Below are 22985 nucleotides of genomic sequence, written 5' to 3'. Positions count from 1 at the left end.
GGGCGGGAACCAACGGGGATTTTAGCTGATTCAGTTCCACATCCAATGTGATGAAGAATCTGAGGTTCATCTTCTGGAATACCAGAAATTATTTTTTTGAAAAATGAAAGGAACTAAAGAACATGGGAGATGGAGTGAAGCTTTTACCAGTCTTTAAAGCACCTGTGACTTAATGAAAGAGAAATTTTTTGTTTCAAACTTTTCAGACTAGAAAGCCTGAAGGGCTGACTTTAATTAATTTGCAATTTCTTGCAATAATCTAATTTAGATGTCAGACAAAGTTCTGGGTTATTACTCTTCAGAGAAATTACAATGTAATTGTTATTGTTTTCTTCTATAATTATTCTGATGGAGTTAACAAAGGATATTTTTAATAAGTTTTGCTTATCTAAGAGATAACGACGAGATAACATAAACAGAATTTAGCCTTCATCCAATGCTGTAATTTTTTCTGTATTCACAGTAATATTAGAATTTTGCTACAGAGAAACCTGTCCCTGAGTTGATTTTCAATCTGGCTATATTCACATATCAGTGGTATGAAGGAGACAACAAGACTGTTGCACCAAAAACAAGTCTGCTATACTTTTATTTAGAAGCTCATCTCTTAGGCAAAAGACTACTACTCTTTTTAGGAATATGTCAACATATTCTCATGAACTTCAGTGAAGATTACAAGAAATATCTGCACAGATATTGCTGCTTATCAAGGCACTTATTTAATGATTTCACTGGCTTTAAAGAGATTGTGCTAGCCACTGTTTTCACATTGAATATCAAACATTAACTTTGACAAATACACTTTGTAGACATGATTGCACCTGGAAGCACAGGCTACAACATTTAAGCGTGCATTTGTGGGAAAGTTTCCAGTCTTGTTTTCATACCTCTAAGCTTGGAAAGCAATTAGATACGATAAAGTTGAATTTTTAAGGTCTTGATTTAAAATTTCAGATTTCAGCATTATTCTCTGCATTTTTGCAGCAGCAGCAGCAGGCAGCATTTGATGACCAGGTTTGCAAAGAAGTTAATGGCTGAGCATGCATGCACATGCATCCATACATACATCCATACATCCATGTTAGCTGTAAGCCATGCAGTGAGCTTTGTGGTGGGATTTCAGAACTGTCTTCTTCTATTTAGATGCAATTGTATGGATAATCTCACTCTTTAAGCTTTTCACCTCTGTGGATGGGGACAGTCCTCTGGAAAAAGTCCGAGTAAGGGCTATGTCAGACCTACAATATACAGCAGTATTTTCAGAGACTTAAATCATGGGAGTTCCCATGAGATAGTGACCTATGTTTATAGAGCTGAAGATTATGAGCTATATATTTTATTATACGACTGTCTCAAAACCATATTGTATTAAGTACTCCGCATTGTCATGAATCACTGTGAGAATCGCTGAGAAAATGTATAGGCTTCTCTCCTTCAGGGTCAAGAGTACATTCCTCTGTGACCCTTCATTTTAACATGAAGCAAGAATGTAATATACCAAAGGCTCTTTTTCCACTGACTTGAGTGGAAATGGTCCAGAGTTTATTAAACAGCAAATAATTCCACTATCAATCTAGCATCTTAAAACTGGAAACCACCTACAGAGAACAGACAAGTATGAGCCAACATTAAAATATAGATACATACACAGAGAGTCTGCTATTCAAAGAGAGTGGCTTTAATAAAGCTCCTTTTCTGGAACATATTCTTTCTGTCACCTGAATGACTGTGGCCTTTTTTACCTTAACTATAGTGGCCAGTGAATTAAGGCAATGTAAATTATTCAGGTATGTCTTCTTTTGAATCTTTAATGAAGAACCTCTGTAGCAAAAGAAAAAAAGACCCTGGACATGTAATTTTGTCCATCTGCAAAGGCCTTCCCTAATTCTACTAAAATATAGTATATTTTATTAAAGAGAGAAATCGTAAAATTAACAGCTCATTTGATTCTGCTATGTACATTTCTCAAATACTAAGAATAACTTGGACTAAGCATTATTTTTACTGTCAGATTTTTATAATGAGAAATCTGAAGTACATTATATATTCACAGCATGCTTGAAAAAGCCTAGAAATTGTGTATGAACAGCAGTTAAATTTTGAGCGTGAAAAGCAAGATCTCTTCCCTTTCAAGGATCACAGTTTTTCAATTTAAAAAGACAGGCAGACATTGTAGCGTCTAATTTCACAAACAAAAATATTATCAACTCTCATCTACTGTAAGCATTTTAGGATAACTAGAGAAGTGATGTTTTTATATATCTCATTTGAGTTAAAAGTATTTTTCAGTGAAGAGATAATTGATATTGTGCTTTTAGAGCAAACCAGTGTATTTAAATGCTTTAGAGATAAAAGATATTGAAAGTTTAAAAAAATTAATGTTTAATAACTAAATTTTATGAAATGTTTAAAATCATGTATTATTCAACATTGCTGGTTCAATTATTTAAACTATGAGAAAAACCCTGTTGGCTGGTCAGTCCCACAGTAGGGTGTTTGGGAGCCCCGTGCAGGGCCGGCTGCTCTTTTGTTCTGAATTCAAATTACAGGACGTGTGCCCAGAGCACCCATTCCCAGCATGAAGGTGGAGGTCACTACATGTGAGGCAGTCTCTCCTACCGCTTGCTCTTCAGCTGCGCCAGGCCAGTCACCACCCAACACCTTCATGCTCCTGGGTCACTAAAAGAGGCGATGGTGTCACCTTGTCCTATATGACACTGAAATAGCAGGGGTATGAAGTACTGCAGGAGGGCTCACTGTGTCTGTCTGTGGGACTTGGCCTCTGTAAAGCTAAAGTTTGTGCCTGCGACTTGCAAGGAATCAAAAGTATGTGCTCAGCAGGCATGTGGTTTAACCGTAATAAGCCTGAACATTGCAAATACCTGTGCTGGCTCACGCTGCTTCATCACACGCACACAGGAGAAAAGACAGAGGCATTCACATGCGATACAAACTTCTCCCAAACACAGCTCCAGAGATGGCTGTGGCGTTACACCAGGACAAGGGGTTTCTGTGTGTTTTGCAGCTTGCAGGTTAAGTTCTACCAACGCCTGGCACAAGCACCTTGGAAAGTCTACCTTAATCCACTAGACGGTTACATATACTAGCAGGAAATGTAGGCTTGAATCTTATAAGAAACTATAATTTTTTTATTTGTTGAAGTTTATGAAAGAAAAGGTTTGTCTGAAAATGTAAGTACTCCCAACAAGGCTTCCAGAAATAGCAGCCCTCTTGTTTCAAACTGGGTAACTAAGGCAGTGATTTATAGCAACTCACTGTATTTTCTTGAAAAAGCTCCAAAGTGAATCATCTCCTGCAGCATCAGACTGAGCTGAACTTTGTTCTCAGATTCTTCAAAGTCAGCTGAAAGGTGTAGGGTGGGTTTGTGTTGTTGTTTTTTTTTGTTTTTTTTTTTTTTTAAATGGGTCCATAAGCTTCAATGCATATGTCCAAATAAGTTTCACTGGGCCCTCAGGAGGGCCTAGTGTAGTGAAGTTTAAACAGACAACATCTAAATGTTTGGGTTTTTTTTTAAATCTAACATTCACATGCTTAAATATAGCTTTACTCTTCTAGTTGTAAAATATGATTCTAGGACTTGAGATTTTCTCCTCCTGGGTGAGTGGCCTAGTTGCCAGGCTATAAAAAGTCATTTACTCTCTCAGTCTGGCCCAATTAATATTTAATTATGTCAGGCAAAGTGGAACAGCTTGAGTGGAAGGACTTGAGGGTCCTCGCAAAGCCCAGGGTAGCCCAAACTTACAAATACATGTGGCACAACAAAAGCAATAACTGAACCCAAGGTCTTCCGCATCCTAAGCAAATGCCCTGAATGCTAAATTGCTGGATAACAAGGAACAAACGGTATTACCTCTTTTGACAGCTGTATTTGGTGTTGAGACCAAACCACTAGATTTGCTCTGAGGCTCAAGGTCCTTTGAGAAAAGGAAGGCAGAGTCTCAGTCTGTGAAGCCTGGCGAGGATTAAATGCAGAAGTGACTACCTACCCCCAAAATTGCCAAAACAATGAATATCTACAAGTTCTGAGATAGCTTCAGCACCTAGTCAGAATACTTTTCATTTTGGATTTCAGAAGCTCAGTGGCAATCAAGCACCTAAGCTCCTCTTTGATCTAACCTCTGATCTGGGGCTGGATTTTGACTCAGCAGTCTAAAGTGACAGGAAGGGGAAGAGAAAATTAATTCATTTTTCTGCATACCTTGTTTTCTGGCTGCCATTCAGTGTTTCATGTCAGGTATTTTATGCACAGGATGTTACAAAGAGAATTGCTTTGTGTTTTCTTTACATCTAAAAAAGATTTTCTTTTACATTTGTCTTCCTCAATTCAAAATACATGCTTCCTGGACTGAAAAAAACACATTTTCCCACTGATATAAAAGAAAGCTTTCCAGTTCCTCCCATCACTCTTTTGTAAATTCAGCTTGCAATTCCTAATAAAAGTAATACTCTATTTATGCTGTTACTTTATACTGTACCTGAAAGCTTTAGGCAGCCAAGAGCTAGGGAGAATTAACTCAGTTTTCTCTGTTGTTCAGAGAAAATGAAATGTGGATGTAAAGGACTACACATTAACCTGACATGTCAGCCTATGTTTAAGAATAGCCCCTAAAGGTGAACAAAATCCTGAATGTTGAAATAGCACATTTCTAACCTAAAGGCAGACTCTCGGGCTTGAATTGACACAGTGCTTAGGGATATGGTGGAGTTGAGAACGGTCAGTGTTAGATTAATGGTTGGACTAGATGATCTTCAAGGTCTTTTCCAACCTAGAGGATTCTGTGATTCTGAGTTCACATGCTCTGAGCATGTGGCAGGCAGGGAAGGCAGTATGGGGAATGGGTGGAAGGGAGAACTGTGCCTGGTCCCAAGCCAACATCCCTGTTAAAGGTGCCCAGATGGAGCGAGTCTGTAATACCTACAGCCCGTGTCCCACAGTGCTTCGCAACCCACAGTGCCTGGACCTCTCGCACTGGGAGCTCATCTCGCAAGTGCTGCAGCTCCTCCCCTCCCCCAGTGCAGAACTCCTGTTCCCTGAGCTCTTGTCCCAAATCTGCTCCAGCCCACCTCCATCCTTTTTGTTAATACTTCAGAAGTCTTTCAGTTGTCTATGACAAAGCCTCACATTGCCTGCACACCCGAGCCCCTCATTGCTTTTGTCCCACATCTCCCACTCCCCTCTCTCCCAAACACCTTCCCATCTGACTTTGTACCCACCACAATGCCCCTTCACTTTAACTTCTTCACCCTTTAAGGCTCCATCTATACCCATCCAGACTCCCCACTCCCTATCTTCAGGGCCACAAGCCCTGCTGTGGTCCCAGTTGTTCTGTTTATGCTGACATGACTATCGATTTTGTGGCCTCTGCTGTCCCTGATCCAAGCTCCAGCTTCCCACCAGCATTCACTGCCATGTTCTAACTTCCCACCCCAGCCAACCAAGTTCACATCTTCCCAGGACTTTGCATGCAGAAGGTCGTTCTGTCTTCTGCTTCTGGCAAATGTTTTCAAAACCTGAACACAGGTTATACTTGCCCTAAAATCTGGCTCTGGCTCGGCTCTGAAGAAATTAAAAATAAGCCACACCCAAGAATAATAGGATATATGGCAGCTATAAAGATCTGCTAGTGTGAATCAGGTGTTAGGCCCCCAAAACAGGCAACTATAAGTCTAATTTCCCTGAACGCATATGTAAATCCAGGTTTTGTTTCCACAGAGCACCCAGTTATATCGGAAAATTATTGGATGGAGCTGTAGAGGTAAATATATTGTAAATAATGTGAAGAACCTTGATGCTTTAAAATGTGATATAAATATCAATAAGCCATCATTATAGTTCTAAGCTGTAAGCAATACACATGAGTTTATAGCTGTCACAGCTTAGTACCCGTGAATGACCACTTAATATATGTTAAAGAACTCCCTTTTGTCTCAGGAGTAGCAGATTACAGAGTATTTTTTGACTTCTTTCATCATGTGTTGACATTTCTCAGAGCTCATGCCTGAAAATGAATTATCTGTGGCAGCAGGACGTTCAACCAGCCCTGACATCCAAGTGTGATAGGATTTGTGTGGACATCATTACCAGACAGGCTGATCACTCTCAGATCTCACCTGCTGATTAATCCCGAGTATCAGGAGTCCAAATTACAGAATACATTTTGCAAGTCAAGAAGGTGGTGTCCAATGCTCACAATGTTAGTTGTAAGCCTGATAGCACAGACCATAAACAGCTTAAAAGATTGTCTTGTAAGGATGACGTTATTGCACTATGTGTTGTTCATGTCAGTACTTGGTCAGCAGTTAAGGATGTCTCACATCCTGCTGATGTTCTCCAGTTTGGGGTTTTTCTTGAATCCGGCAAACCATGAAAATATCTGAAGAGTTTAGTGATGTAACTACTACTTTTGGGGTTGCTTCTAAGTATTGTTAGTACCTGTGGGAGAATATTTGATTTCTTGATTTTAATGGATATCATCTCTAGTCCTACTTTCCAATAATTTTATTCATCATAAGAATTTGTATCATTATTTTCCCCCCTTTTTCTAGCATTTACAATTTCTATTAAGATGATGAAATAAATATTTGGTGATATATTTTAGACAGGCATGTAGTCAGATTGCTATTAGTATTAATATTCTCTGTTTGGTTAGGTTAACCTCTTACTGAATAATTGTGGTAGACAGTAGATCAGATTTCTCATTTTTCCAGCATGAAGGATACAGACATCTCAGCATTATAAAAAAGAAAGAGAAAAGGGTAGCATGTATGTCGTCATTATGGAGACTGCAATGTTTTTATTGTGTTTACCAATTTTCTGAGAAAAGGGACACCTCAGATGTCTGCGTATTTGGAAACTTGCTACTGGTCTGAGCCATTAAATAGATTCATACAAGTTTTGCTACTTCTAAGAATGCTGTCCTTACAACATATGAATAGCACTTAGTAACTCTGAAATTGTTCTATGAACTATCTGTGGATGTAGAGTCAAATTTTCAAATATTCAGTTCACAAAGTTGGAAAGGCATTTTAAACAGTACCTACTTGAAATGGTCTGAGTTTTAGAACAGCTCATCACCCAGCAGCTCCTACAACCTTCAGCAGCTCTCTTCATGTTCAGATCTTGTCCAATATCTACCATAGTTTTGCTCAAAAAAGCTTAAGCTCTAACTGAAGCCAATCGTAATACACTACCTCAGGACATGTCTGAGAAATGCACAACTCTCTGTAACAAAATGCCTATCCAGTTTTCAGTGGCTATATTCAAAAAGCTGTAAAAGGCAGACACAGACTTATACAAGCTTCCCTGTAATTAGAAACTTTATGGATCTTTGTAGCAGTTTTATAATAGTTTAGTAAAGAACTGAATCAATAGAGAAATTTTATGAGACTCCTAAGGCCTGCATGTATTAAAGCAGTAAATATTTCATTTTCTTTATAAATGTTAACAGAAATAAATGCAGCAAGATGCAATAAGACTTAAATCTATAGTACCTGGTTGGAGACATACACTGTTCTGTCATGTTTGCAGAAGTCAGGACAGTCGGAGCAGCAGAGCCAGAAACAAAGCTGAGCTTGACTCCAACTTCAAACATGACTCTCCCAAAGGAAATCCTCATCACACTTTGTCCCACTGCATCCTGTGACCTCCTCCCACTACCACCATTGCATCACCAACTGCTTTTCCCTTGCCCGAGCCAGCTCCTCTGGCTCCCGCTTTCCTCTCTGCCCAAAGGGAACTGTGGGAACACTGGTAAGAAGGGAGGCAAGCTGCAGCCGGGAATGCTTCCCTGGCTGGTCTACTACCAAGGCAACTTCAGCCCATGAATTACTGTGAGTATGAATGAGAGCCTGGGAATGCCTCAGAAATAATTTTCCCTGCATCTAAAGCATAGCAGGAACATTTTCCCCATCTTTTCTATAAATATGCAGGGAAGGAACTTATGCTGGTGCTAGCATCATGTCACTCAAGAATAATTCTATCAGATTTATTATATCTCAGTGCTTCAGTAAATATTTAAAGAATCTGATTGCAGCATATAAGGTTCTAAGAGATTAAAAAGAAATAAATTACCTTACATTAGCATATAATATTATTTACCCAAGATAATTAAATCAACTCAGTTAATCACTAAATCAGCTAAATCTTCATTACCATTACATGCTTAAGATGTACAGGTGACGTTTGGTTAGAAAAGTTAAAGTAATAATGGTTGGTTGGTTGAAGTAGTATTAAAACACACAAAGTATCCTTGTCATTAATCTTAGACAAAAGTCAAATTTGCACTGTTGGAGGGGAAAGTACTATTCACTTTTGAAAAGTATAGTTTAAAAATATTTACTGCTTTACCCTCTACAAATATTAAATATCATAGTGCCTTTAACCACTTCACAGGTGGGAAACAAATGCACTGCGACATGCACCTTCAGAAGCAACTAATGACTTTCATTAGGCCTAATCTTTAACATTTTATTTGATACTTCACAAGGACCCCTTCATTTGAGTGCTTACAGCTGTTTAATTGTTCTCTATCAGAGTGTTCAGGAAACTCCAAGGTGATTATTATATAAAAAAGGTGGCTGGTTAGAATCATTTTACTGCCAAAAAAATGGAAGTCATGTATAGCAGACTGATAGCCAGCGAGGAGTTATCAGAAGAAGCAAGTCTGAGAGAAGATGGACCACTGTGATTAGCAGAAGAGATACTTTTTTCGCATGAAACAGTGACACTGTATGGCTCTACGTCATATTTTGTTTGCTCTCTGCACCTCTGTGTATCTGATAACATCCGGATACTGCTCTACTTGCACAGACACTCCTTTCTTGGGAGAAAAATCTAGTAATCCCTGTAACTGCACACAACAGCAATACACCCAGGGAGGCAGAACTTCCCGTCACGGCTCCAGGCAGCTGAGCCAGAGCTTTTCCCAGGGAAAAGCTGAACTTCTGCAATTTTACTGTTCCTTTCAAGATGTAACTTCTGATTAAAACTTCCTTCAATCAGAGGCATTCACTGGCAATACTAAAACTGTCACTCCTCGGCAACATCTCTGTAGCAACTGATTACAACGAAGGGAGCTTGTTCTTTTAGCAGAGATAATATTACAAACTGTAGCGTCCCAATCTCACTACTTGCAAATGGAAAGTAATCCAATTTTTATTGATAACCACAAAAAAGCATTAAAATTAAACTTTTAGAATATTTTATTTTATGGTTACTAATAAAATGAATTAATAGCTTTTTTTTTTTTTTTAAAGGTTTGAGTATTCTTGTACTTTTCCCCACACACACACATACAATATCAACACCACCTTTTTTCTGTTAATATCTCTGTAATATCTATATTTGTCTGTATTCTTCCAGTTATAGGCCTGAAAAACAGAAATAAGGTCATTGCATCAAAGGCAATGGAAAAAATGGTACAGAGGGAAGTAAGAGCAAACATTAACTTAAAATCATGATTAATTTATATAATCTATTGGTCACTGCTTATAAGAAACCTTTGTTCTGCTCAGTTGATCCATTGGTACTGTTAACGCCTTCCAATTGTCAGCTTGAGAACCATCCTCTTTCACGCATATGCAAAAGCCTTGTATTTTTAGCCTAGATGTGTTGATCCAGGTGGCATCCCTTAAATTTCCATTTACTGGGAGTCCATCCAAAAGGAGATGGAAACCTTCTTGGCCAACTGCATTGCAGGAAGTGGGCCCCGAGTGAAAAACCATGGCTGAGTATCAGTGAAAAGTAGATAGTGGAGCTCCTGTGAGACCATAGTGCGAAAGGTAGGTGGGAAGGAGGAGTTGTGAGAACTTGTCAGGACAGCAAAGGGCTCTACACCAGATACGGAAAGCAAAACTTTCATGCTTGCTCTGTTTTTATTTGTGGTCAGTATTCTCAGTTATAATGCAAAGTCTTGCCCCAGTTATTTTGAAAACAGTGGATTGTCTGATCAGATGAACTGGGGAATAGCTTCATTTCAAGTACTTAACACTTGCAGTTTAGGTTCACCTCTCACAGCTCATCCTTGTCAGCACTTTCCATATTTTCTGTTCTAGTATATAATGTACAGTTTCTATTCCTTTATTCTTAATCACCTTTACTGTGTAATTTTCTAAGGTACTTATCTACCTTTTCATCTTCCTGCTTTGCCTAATTACCTGTCCCTTTCCTTCAGATGGTTCTTCTATTCCCTTTGTGCTTTTCAGAATCATTAGCATCACATTATTATTCTTAACAGCAGTACATTTCTGTTTATGATGCAGTGTTTGCAAATAAATAGAGAATTGAACTTCTGGTTGTATTTACCTAAAGCTAAAAGAAGAAAATGCAATGCAGGTTGAATTCTTGTTTCATTTACTTGCTTATTTTTGGACAGAAGAATTTTTAATGACTTTAAAGACCTCTGCTTTGCATTCAGTACTTTTTATAGCTTTGGCCTTTCAATGAATGTTGGAAGTATTTATCAAATTATATTGTTTGAGCACCAAAAAAAAAGTACTAATATTGAATCCAATTTTCTTCTTTCTTGAGTACTGCTCTTTTCCTTAAGAAAATATTTGTAACAAAATCAGATAACTGAAATGATTCTGACTAAACTGTGAAGCAGTTCTTGCTAGTCCATGTTTGGCTCTATAAACTTCATAAAAGGATAAACCTACCCCCCTGGTGTTTTACTGCTATAACCAGTTGGGTTGTTGGGGTTTTTTTTGTTGTTGTTTGTTTGTGGTTTTTGTTTTGTTTTGTTGTTGTTGTTGTTTCCTCCTGGCTGTGTGGCTACACTACCATTGGGTAAGAAGACTAAGTGATGCCTGGCCTTTTTCTCATTCAGTTGAAGGACAAAAACTCCTACAGATTACAGTGAAAGCAAAGTTAAAGTCATCCAGCTCCCCAACCAGGCAAGCATGTAGTTGTGCAGTAGTCACATTTAAGTCAAAAGGCCTACTGAGTGCATAAAGTTCAGCACAGGCATCCCTACCCCATCAAGGCCCAGTATGCCTGCTGATCATACATCTACAGATTCATCTGGTTTTTCTTTTGTAGAAGCAGCAGGAAGGTGGAAGCTCTTGGAGTATACGATTGCTTTGTTTGAGCTCATTTTAGTTAAAACTAGCTCATGCCATTGTGGTTTTGTATAAACCAGACTTGCTTCCTGACAGCCTAAGCACTGACTGCCATAGCCACAGCAGGCTCTCAGCCAGACTCTATTCAAAAAACTGACATAGAGAAACTTGGCCTTTGAAGAAAGAAAAAGACATTCTCTCTTCCTCCGGGTTAGGCAGCAGCACTTTTAATTAGTTCAGGGAAACAGGGAACTTCTTCCACTAGGGAAGGTCCCAGTTGCCCAGGTCTTTGTGAACCAGTCACACCATGACTCCATTTCTCTTTCTCCGCTGGTCTCTATTTAAAACCATGAGCTGTAACTTGTGCCCCTTGGCTGCTCTCACCCCCTTGACTGCCATACCTCATCATAATGTGGGGTCTGATGATGGCCCAATTCTTCAGATCCCTTCTATTACTTATGTTCATGGGAAAACAAGACTTCTCAGGCATTAAATACTGGGCATGAAGTGACCCCAACATTTCCGTATTAACCCAAAGGTAATTTGATTTGCTACATGCATTTGCCAACAGTACATAACTACTTGAATTCTAACGTGAATTCTGGGCCTTGCCCATTAAATGCATCTGTGACTTCCAGCACGAGGTTGTACTGTGAGATGCATGGTTTTATGAGTACAAGATGCTGGCTGGTGGCTGCTGCATGGTCTTTGGTGCACAAGAGCACAAACTCAGGCTGCTGCTGGGTTCACAGAACCAGTATGCGTCCAGCTGCCAAAGTAGCAGGCATCCATGGAATCACATCTCACTGGGCATAGGCTGAAATACTGAAGTGGCAATTATTGCTGCTGCTTCTTCTAAGAGGAATCACTTGAGCTCAAAGCTGCTGCTTCTACCGTTTCTTATTTTTCCCTTGTTTTATTGTTTATGTCTGAGACATTACCAGTCAGTGAATGCACTAAATCATATAGGAAGCAAAGCACTTACACATCAATCTTTCCCTGAGAAGCTACAGTTGTGTTTTATTAACAGAAACATTTCAGTTTCATAAATACTTAATGAAGTGACCACCTATAGCAGAAAGTCACTTCAGAGCTAATTGTTGCTGTGGTCAAACCACCAAGCTGCTTAGTATTTGCTTGCAGCGTCATATTACAATGAACACAGCTGACAAACTGGTTATTAAAGTATTGGAAACATCTCCTCAAAAACAGTGATTGTTTAGTTAGTAGTAGTCAGTTGCATTACCTCTGGAGTGATGTAGACCAAGAGTCTATTGAAATACTGCATGAAAGAACAGTCAAGGTAAGGAATACATCCTATACAGTAAAACTAGAGACTACAGACTGTGGAGCAAAATGTCAGTGACAATTAATTTGTATCCATTTATTTCCATGAGAGTAGCAGAAACTTAAAGTTACCCTGCCAACTTATACTGGTAGAGCAGTGAGCTACAAACCAGAAGGTGCAAGAGAAAGAAACACAAAAGGACCCTGCTGATCACAAGAGAGGTCTGAGCAGTGTCTGAAGGCATGATGTGAAATGCTCTGCTGGTGCCAACGGGAGCGGCACAGAGTGGCCACACATCTGAAAGAAGTCAGGGCAGTGGTGTCTGCTAGCTCTTCTGAAACTGGGTAACACAAAGATTACTGCAAGATTAAAGTAGATAGAGCTTGTACAACTAAGACATACTGAAAAAGGAAAATAGTGAAACAGCATCTAGAGGAGACAAAACATCAGGAAATGAAGCCTTATAGACAGAAACTGATTTAGACAACCAGTGAGGGATTTCTCATTAAAGATAAATTTATTGTGTGTTATCTTTGTAGGATGCTGAGACACATTAACACAATGATTTGTACATAATTTTCTCCAAGATAATCCTTGCCATATATGCATCCCTGTACCTAACAGAAGGGCATTAACACCTAAACTGGAGTAGAGTGTTTTCTTCCTTCTTTTATCCCTTTTATTCCCCTTTATTTGTAACAGTGAACTGGGCTGCTCTGTTCATTTTTGTTTGCCCGTGGGACAAAGCCTGACTGGTGGTCTGAGAGGACAAAGGTGTGTGGCAGAAGCTAAAGGAGAGCCTTGTGCTGCAGCAATCCTGGGTTTTATACAGCAGTCCCAAAATGACCTGCTCACCTGCTATAGCAGATGTTCCCATGTCTGGTCAAACAGTATCACAAAAAGAGGTCTTGACCACCCTCAGGTTCAGAGCCTAGAGCAGCCTGTCCATATGGAAATCCCTATCCATAAAAGCCAGGGAGAATATAAGTAGTGGGTACCCACCTGCTGGGGCTAGGGCCTCCAAAAATAATCATCTGTTGGTCTCACTGTGAGATTGCTATTTCCATCATTAGTTCTCCCTGCCACACTACACAGTGAGTCAGAATTCATGGTTTTAACAAGTGGTGAGTCATACCAAGAATCACTCTCCCAAACCCGTAAAAGTTAATTTATTTATCTTCCTTTTCAGAGACTCTTGCTGACCATCCACTGCTGTTACAGGGTACGCAAGTCAGCAGTCTGACAGGGTTATTTCAAATATTGATCCAGAAAAATACATATGCTGAATCAAACAATGGAAAAATGGAGTGGACATGCAGAGACCTCAGCACTGAAATGCTATTTAGAAAGAAGCAGAAGTTGCAGAGGAAAAAAAGCCATGTCAGGAAGAAGACTGGAAAACTACAAGGCTGCAGCTAGCATTCTCAAAGGGTTGCCTACAATGGGCAGTCTTTAAGAGTACTGGATTTCATCTCTAGATATACCAGAGGTTAAAACAATGAAAGGTATTAGAAAATATAAAGTGGCATAGAAAGACTCTCCTGAAGGAGAAGCATGCATGGGTGATTGAAGGAAAATTTAGTTAATGATTATGGTAGGCAGCATATTGACTACATATAGACATTTAAAATGATAAAACAGCATGTGAGAAAATAATCCATTTAGTGTTTTGCTTTCATCTTTTTCCATTACTTCATTCATCACATTTTATATCTCAACTGATAAATACCTTTTTAATTTTTGAAATATAGCTAATCTCTTGCTGCAGAGTTACCCATGGAAGAATACTGTTGAATGTATGGACAGTAAGAAACATACAATTCTTGTTTGCACTGGGAAATTTCCTTGGGCAAGAGCACTGTGTCTTCCTGTCTACTGCTGCGTAACACACACCAACAGGTATTCAGTACATTTATGGAGAAAGACTGCTGTGAGGTCAACTTGCTGCAAGGACAACACAGCTTGCCTGGTGCTTTATCTTTTTTACTGTTGAAATGGAGACTTATGGTCAGTAGTGGGGAAGCTGGGTAGGAAATATCTAAACAGACAGGACACATACAAGTCCATGGAACGATGGAATGCATTCTCAAGCACTGAGGGAGCTAGCCAGCGTCACTGGGATGGCACTCTCAATTAGCTTTGGAAGGCCATAGTGATCAGAAGAATTTTCTAAGGACTGGAAGGAAGCAAATCTTCCTCTTACCTCCAAGAAGGGCAAGGAAGAGGATTCAGGGATCTACAGGCCAGTCAGCCTCACCTTGATCCCTGGGAAGGAGCAGGTCCAGGGAAGGGCCACAAAGATGATCCCCACAAAGGGACTGGAGCATTTCTCATGTGAGGAGAGTCTGAGAGAACTGAGATTGTTCATCCTGGAGAAGAGAAGGCTCAGGGGGATTTGATCTCTGTGCATAAATACCTGATCAAAGAGTATAAAGAATATGAGCCAGATACTTCTCAGTGGTCCCCAGTGAAAGGACAAGAAGCAATGGACACAAACTAAATACATGAAATACCATTAAACATAAGAAAAAACCCCCAAACACTTATTTTACTGTGAGTATGATCAAATCCTAGAGCAAGTTGCTCAAAGTTTGTTCTGGAGTCTCCGTTCTCTAAAGTATTGAAGACCCAACTAGATATTGTTCCGAACAGTGTACTCAATAGAGTTCCTTTCCAACCTCCAGGATTCTGTGATTTTGTGTGAGTCTGGGTTTGTGTTTGTCATGGTTTAACCCCAGACAGCAACTAAGCACCACACAGCTGCTTGCTCCCACCTCCCCTCTCCCAGTGGAATGGGGAAGAGAACTGAGGGGAAAAAAAAGTAAAACTTGTGGGTTGAGATAATAACTGTTTAATAAATAAAATGCAATAACAATAATAAGAAAATATAATAATACTAATTGTAATGAAAAGCAATATTGTAGAAAGAGAGAGAAATAAAACCCAAGAAAAGACAAGTGATGCACAATGCAATTGCTCACCACCTGCTGACCAATGCCTGGGAAGCGATCTGCCATGCAGCCAACTTGCCCCCCCACCAGTTTATATACTGAGCATGACAATCTATGGTTTGGAATATCCCTTTGGTTAGTCTGTGCCAGCTCTCCTGGCCGTTCTTCCTGCCACCTTCTCGTGCACCCTCTCATTGGCAGAGCATGAGAAATTGAAAAAATCCTTAATTTATCCTAAGTGCTACTTAGCAATAACTAAAACATCAGTGTGTTATCAACATTATTCTGACACTAAATCCAAAACACAGCACTGTACCAGCTACTGGGAAGATTCTTGATAACACTCTCCTAGAACAAACAAGACAACTTAAACTTTTTTTTTTTTTTTTTTTTTTTTTTTTTTTTAATGTGTACTCTTTACTATAATCCTCCAGATAGCACAGGGAATGCCAGCTATTTTATTTTCTTTGACTTAACATAAGATTCATTAATTCTTATTACTTTATACTACTGGGCTGTTGGAAATCAGCATAACTCCACTGAAATCAGAGGAATTATACCAATTGACTTTAGAAGATGATCTGACTATTAATCCTAGTGCAATGGAATTTTAGATTAAGATCTGAACATGCAGGTCTTTGGTGACAGCCAAAAGCAATCTGATTAAAAGCAATTCTGACTTCACTCCAAAGCACAGAACTTTATTTCAAAGACTTTTCATGAACTTAAGGGCTTACAGGACTACCTGACAACTCAGTAGTTTCAAATAATTTAAAAATAAATCCCATAAGCTTCCATTGGCCTTTAATAATACCAAGATTGGAAGTATGGGCTACAGCATCTGACCCCATTACAAAATCTTTTCACAAACTGAACAGGCGTTCTCTTATTTACAGTTTTTGGTATTACTATGCCTATACTACTACTTCCAGTTTTTTCTTTTAAGTTCTAGACATCAGTCATCAGATCCTGCTTATTTATTTTTATGGAGCTGTTTCTGCATTCAGCCTCTGATGTTACCCCACAGCGTATACTTAGAGAACAATTACTTTGCCAAAGTAAATCAGCCTAGTCTGCTTAGTCTCCATTTATAAGACAGGTTTTCCACTCCCCTAGTGTCCTAGTAGCCTTTTTCTGTACCTTTTCCAGTGTGAATCAATCCTTTCTGAACACAGATGACTAGAATTATTCACACTGTTTAAGATGAAGTTAACTCAGGACCTTGTGCGTAGCCCTATCTCCAGTGGAAAAATATTGCCTGACATTTTAGGTTCATATTTATCTCGCTTACAGTGACTTCTTCTGATCAATGAATATATTTATGCCTTGCTTCTTTTTCTTTTTCAAATGTAGAGCTCCAGCACTACGCAAGAACTATTATTAGTCCCTAACAGCACAGGCTTGCCTTGTGCACTGTGGAATTTCTGCTCATTTTAATAGTTCAGTCCTTAAAATTCTCTTGTTTTTCTTGTATAGTTTTATCTTAATTTTAGATCAATTTTATATGTGTAATCCCACGTACCTGTGCAATAATTATATAAGTCCATCTGTCAATCTCCTCTAACCTTTACCCCTCCCTTCAGCATAACCTACTATTGTCCCACATTCAGCCCACTTAATTCTTGCCCTTGTCTGTATCTTCATCATCTTAAGTTCCCATCTGGCAAGGCCACATGGGTTGCACACTTGCTGAGGCACAAAATGTGTGCAACCAAGGAATGACAAAATGACTGCCAAAGACAACAGAATGAAGGAAAGGCTCCTTCTACGTGTCTTATCACTGATACTACTTTTAATTTTACATTATTACTTTTGGGGTGCTTTAAGGATGAATAACTGAAGATGCGAATACCTGAACGCTAATTTTTGGAAATTAATTGTATGATAAAGTTGACTTTATATCAACTCAACCGTTTTGCCTTTAGCTAAATTTATGCCAGGAGTGTCTTTTGCTCACACACCTAGAGATGAAGGCTGAAGAGAAATCACCAAGCACATGAATGGGTCTCAGGAGACATGGCTTCCAGTGCCATTTGTACCAGTTTGATTTCCTCTCCATCTATGTCTAGCCCTGTAAATGGCAGTAGTGCCTGTGATCTCCTTTGTTCAATGTTTCCAGAGCTATGAATGCTAAGTGACCTGTAGAAAGGACTACATTCTCAAGTGTCTGATTTTCCCGCTTGATCTATAATGAAAAGCATTTCCTCTCTATATAGACCTTGCCTCACTTACAACCAATGCTCACACCTGACTACAACAGTGTTACTACCACAACCTGGAAATCAGCATAAAGCATTCAAGACAGCAAATACACAGCATGAAGAAAAGTGATGCTAAATTGCACGTACTTCCCCAGTTAAAAAACCACACACCTTTGGGGTTTATTAGCCATATCTGTGTCTCTGACTACCAAATGCAATGACAAATACCACATGAAATGAAGAGTGCTTGTGCATGTTTTGTTCATCCTATCAGATGGTGTGTGATACAATATGCAGTATGCTTGCTAGAAACTAAATATATGTTGTATCAATTATTATAACAGTGAAGAGGATTTCCTGTGAGGAAGTTCTTCCTTGTGTCTTTGCTCTGATACCACAGTATAATCATCATCTCTTCAATAATGTGTTGTTTCCTCTACACTGTGTAAGACCAATTTCACATGCCCCTCTAAAGAACCAGAGATTGATACCAGAGGATAAATGGAAAGAAAACAGTGTCGTTTTGGCACTGCCATAACTGTCCATTTTCCTTACAGAGTAAGAGGCAACCTGATGACAAGGGAAGGAGAAAAGAAAGCCTATCCTTGCTAGTAAGTTCCTCACACTTATCTGTGAAAGACCAGTTATAGATTCTATTATATCAGTAATAACAGAAAATCATGAATCAGCAAGCTTATTACAGGAGCAGCAGCACCTGCTCCGACTGAAAACCTATACTACTTTTGTGCAGTTTATAATAAACAGCGTGCTGAACACCTGAACGTGGAAAAACATTTTTCAGGTATTTGTAAATTATTAATTTTTTTTTTTAGCCTCTCCCTAACAAACCTTTTGAAAAGTGTGACTCAATCTGCTAACAACCATTGTTCCAGTATATTCTGTTGCTATATCAGGTTTTACAGCACACATTGTTAGCTTCTTTAATAAGCATTGTCATTAAATTGCCTTGTGAACATTTAGGGATGGTGCATCACAGAGGTAAATTATGCAAAAGAATATGATCTCTTTATAGATTACTTTTCTGACCAAATCACTTGGCTGGATGGGGGAACATTGAAGACCTAGAGCCATTCAGTACTGCAGCTCAAAGGCTGAGAAGGTTGGGCTCCTGGAGCAGTGGTGAGTGAGCCGAGCTGACTGGCAAGGCCTGCAGGAGGGCACCTCACTCTCTGCACCACTGCCAAGTGCAGAAAGAGGGGTACTGGCCCTGCAGACAGCACCTAGGAAATACAGCCCTCTGTCACACTGAATCTAGAGATGCTAACAAAGGATGGGGCCTTAGGAAGTGTGCTTATTAAAACCTCTCATTCTCTCACACAGTGCTGAATCATTTGCTAAGCCCCCACAACAAACACAAAAGACAAAGGGAAATAACCACAGGGCAAACACCCACCTGCTGGTTTTCAGATGGAAGAAAATGAAGTACCTTGTATATTAAGATCTTTTGTTCCATGAAATAATGCACTTGTTCTAGTTAAACAATTCATACCTGCCAAGAGTTCATTCCCATTGTTCCCAATGCTTCAGAGGGTTCATAGAATAGATAAAAACTGCACCACTAATGTTTCATTTCATACCCCTCCAATGCATGTTGTGAATGACTAGAAGTCAAACACACCCTTACCAGGTTAAAAAATTATAAATTATTATAATCCTCCCACTGGTGGCAGGATGGTTAGCAAGGGTATAAATGAAAAGCTGGTACTTTGGCACAGCAAGTAATTGTGAACAGAAGAGGGATGGAGAGTTGTGGACACACAGTTACATAGGAAAATGTGCAGTGATTGATAGTCATACTGTGAAAAAAGAAGTAAAAAGCCACATGCCACCTGGTAGAAATGTTTGTGTATTTAAGGACTTAGAGAGCAAAGCATGTTTCTCTTTATCAGGAAAATTTGCAAGCAAAAAGAGGAAAGTATAAAAGGAGGAAAGGAACCACCAAGTTACAGATACAAATGGATGTTGCATCATATGATCACACAATTTCTTTTTAACAGTTGCAGTATTTTTCTTATTTTACTTCTTTTCTGTTCCTGACACACTATAGACATGTTTTGTCTACATATGACATTTCACTAATGCCAGAGTATTCTCTCAGCTCCATGTGCTCAATGAATCATTATAACATTTGGAGCAAAGATTTATTCACAGTAATTAGAAATGATTCCCCACTTCTCTGGGAGAGGCAGAGATCACACATCCACCCTTGCACAGCCTCTAACCATTCTTGATCTGAAGAGCATGCGTACTGTAGCAGTTTTTCTAAATCTGTTCTGGAGCCTGCACTCAGGAAGCAGATACTCCATACTTCTTAAGCCTGCTTACTTAACACAACAAAATCACAGGGTCCTTTGGCCTGTTCCTGGAGAGATACTTCCCTCAAGTCCAGAGAAGAAGCCTGGAAAGGGACTGGGCTGGCAACACTGAGTCTTCTAGGTCTGGTTGCTGCTAAGGGCACAGTACAAATCCATGTGCGTTTCCAAGGGAAAAAAAAAAAAAGAACTTAAATAGCCCATGCTATGGTTGCTTCTATAGAGTGCTTCTTCAAAATAAACCTGCACGAGTGGCTACCAAAATCTTTCTACTCATTTTGCTGCTGAACTGAGGCAGATTTAGAAACAGTTGAGCACTTGCCAAGATTCATGCTCAAGAAGGGTTTCTTTGCATGGGCTGAAAAGTTAGTTGTTCCATTTAGATGAAAGTTTAGCCTCTGGAGAAATGGATGGCAGCAACAGAAGTCTCCCAGGAAACTACTGTGCTGGCAGTCTTCTCATATTTTCCAGGGCAGAAGGATTTTGCAAGCCTGTCAGAAATGAACTGTGCTTACTACTTGACTTCCAGGGGGTTTTATTTTGAAGCCTGTTACACTCAGCTGAGTATGTCTGACACTGATGCTTTAGAGCTATTAGTAGAGCTTATCGGCATCTATTTTAGTGTTTTTCCCTTTGCTGAGCATGGATCCTATACCAGTTTTCATGTACGTGTCTGCTCCAAACCTATCAGAAGGTTAATAAGCCTGTTAGCTGGCTCTGATGCGCTAGATGGCCCCAGTTTATTTGAAAGCTGACATTCCTCAGTGCCATCTCCATCTGCCTCGGGTAATAGATCAAGCCAACAAAATCTATTTCTAGTCATGCTGTTCATTGTATCCAGCAGGAATCAGGGTAGTTGTTTCTTCCTGATAATGTCAAGAATTTGCCCACCAGAGAGAAACTCCCCTCCAACACTTCTCTCTGATAGCCAGCACTGCTGATGTGATGCCACGCTAGGATTGTCTCTGTGCAAACTCACATTTTGCTGTGCTCCCTAAATAGCGGTAGGAGCCCAATGGGTTTGACTGAACAGTTTCGTTCATTGTTGCAGAGGTCTAAATCAGAAAGATGCTTCCACAATCTTTAACTCAAAAACCTTTAGATAAGGAGGACCTGATTTTTTAGCACTATGAACTTCAGCTAGAGGCTAAATGAATGTTTGATGAACAAATTTTGCTTCTGTGGCTCTGTCTTTCCTTCTGGATTATAAGGAACAAGTAGCCCTTGAAACACAGTTTGCCAGATAAGACTTCAAAGTGGATGAATTGCAATCGTTTGTAATTTCAGACACCTCATACACAACATCATCAATTGCCATAAATAGTTCTCCTTAGCGAATACAGCCTATGTTTTATCTATTTACCTCTTAAGATTACTGGCCAAGGGAAAGCAGGGCAGTAATATTTCAAAATATTAGCATATTCTGTTGCATAACGTATATGTGGTTTGGAAGACTGATATTGTTGGTCTTGGTAATGTTGAAAAATCTCTTTGGTTTTCAAATTTAAAATGTAGTGAGGCAATAAGTAATTAAAGAGGACTGGGCACTTTCCTCTCTGTTCCTCCTTCCCAAATGTCTAACAGCCATTCCTGTGACAAAGAATTCTGTGAATCCAGCATAAATAACACAGTCCAGATCTATGCATATCAGGCAAAACAGAGAGTAACTATCTTGCAGAGACAGGGGAGACAACTACTCAGTTTCATCATAGAAGAGATACTGCCCAGTGCCTTACATGTAATAGCCTTAGCTAAAGGTTTAGCTGTCAGCTCAGCCCAGAACAACATTTAAAATTATTAAATACTAGACCTGGCAGGCAATGGGAAATCAGCTAGACAGGGTCTAATGCGATTAAAGGATTTAGTGTGTGTTCTGCGTTTTAATTTTTTTTTCCTATATGAACTCTAATTCTAGAAATAGTTTAATAAAAAAAAAAAACCAAAACAAACCCACCTATGAGAAATATGAGACATCCCTGTGATGGAATAATGAAATATGTGACATGCCTATGATGGAATAATGAACTCAAATAAGGCTAGCACATGAAGCTAGAAATACATATGAAACAGTAACAGGATGCAATTATAACGACTGCTTCACTGTGCTCTGTGAGAGAATTAAGTAAAAGCAGGGACGCTGATGTTTCTAATTCATCTCACTAGTGGATCCAGAAATGGTTCTTAAAAAGCAAAGGCCCAGTTAGTGGCCTGCTGAAGCCTTATTCTCTCCTTTGCAAGCACCATCCCCATAGGGTCCAAACCTAAAGACATTGTACATAGGCTGTAAAAACTCAGGATTTCCTTCCTATGGGAAATTCTGGTATTTTGTGAAAGGCTTTGTTCTGAATTAGACAATAAGAAGAAATTTAGAACTAAGGACATTGCGGAAGAAGTTTAAAAGACTTAGACAAGCCAAAATGGGTTGGTTTTTGGGTTTTTTTTGTGGTTTTGGGGTTTTTTTTTTGTGTGTTTTTGTTTGGTTTTTTTTTTTGTTTGTTTGTTTTGGTTTTTTTTTTTTCTGAATGAAACAGAACAGTTGATTGCTCCCAGCTCTGAAGGATTTTCTGCATGTTTTCTTACTCTGAGGGACTTCACAAGAAGTCCTTGGAAGTCATCAGTGGGACCCTACACAGAGAAGGACAAAACCTTGAACAAGGGCCTTTGAGGCTCTCTTCCAAGGAGACTAAAGTAAACCATCTCATGCTGAAGCTGAGGAGCCCTGAGCTTCCTATTTCTAGACCCGGTATCAGAGAGCCCAGAAAGCCTGTGGTCCCAAACCTTTCAACAGCCCACACATAGAGCCTGTGCTTGAGCCTGCACTTGAGTCCTTCAGCTCCCCAGTATCAACAAGGCAGCAAGAAACCAGACAGCTCTCTATTAGAAACTCACAAATATGTCAGCAATAAGTTGTCAAACAGCCAGGTTTCCTCAAATATTTTGGTTTTGACATAACTGACATTTTCCAACAAACTCACTCTCTTGAGGGAAAAAAGCATTCTTGGAAACTTCCCATCCAACTGTACTTGTGATGTACACCTACAGAAATAACACTTCATTTCAAGCCCTTTCAAGCTTAATTTATATGAACCATACCAAAAAAAAAAAAAAAAAAAAAAAAAAAAAAAAAAAAAAA

Source organism: Athene cunicularia (genome assembly GCF_003259725.1).
Source record: "Athene cunicularia isolate RWA chromosome 9 unlocalized genomic scaffold, athCun1 chr9_part1, whole genome shotgun sequence".
In the NCBI taxonomy this organism is placed as follows: Eukaryota; Metazoa; Chordata; class Aves; order Strigiformes; family Strigidae; genus Athene; species Athene cunicularia.
Note: the sequence above shows the minus strand (reverse complement) of the source record.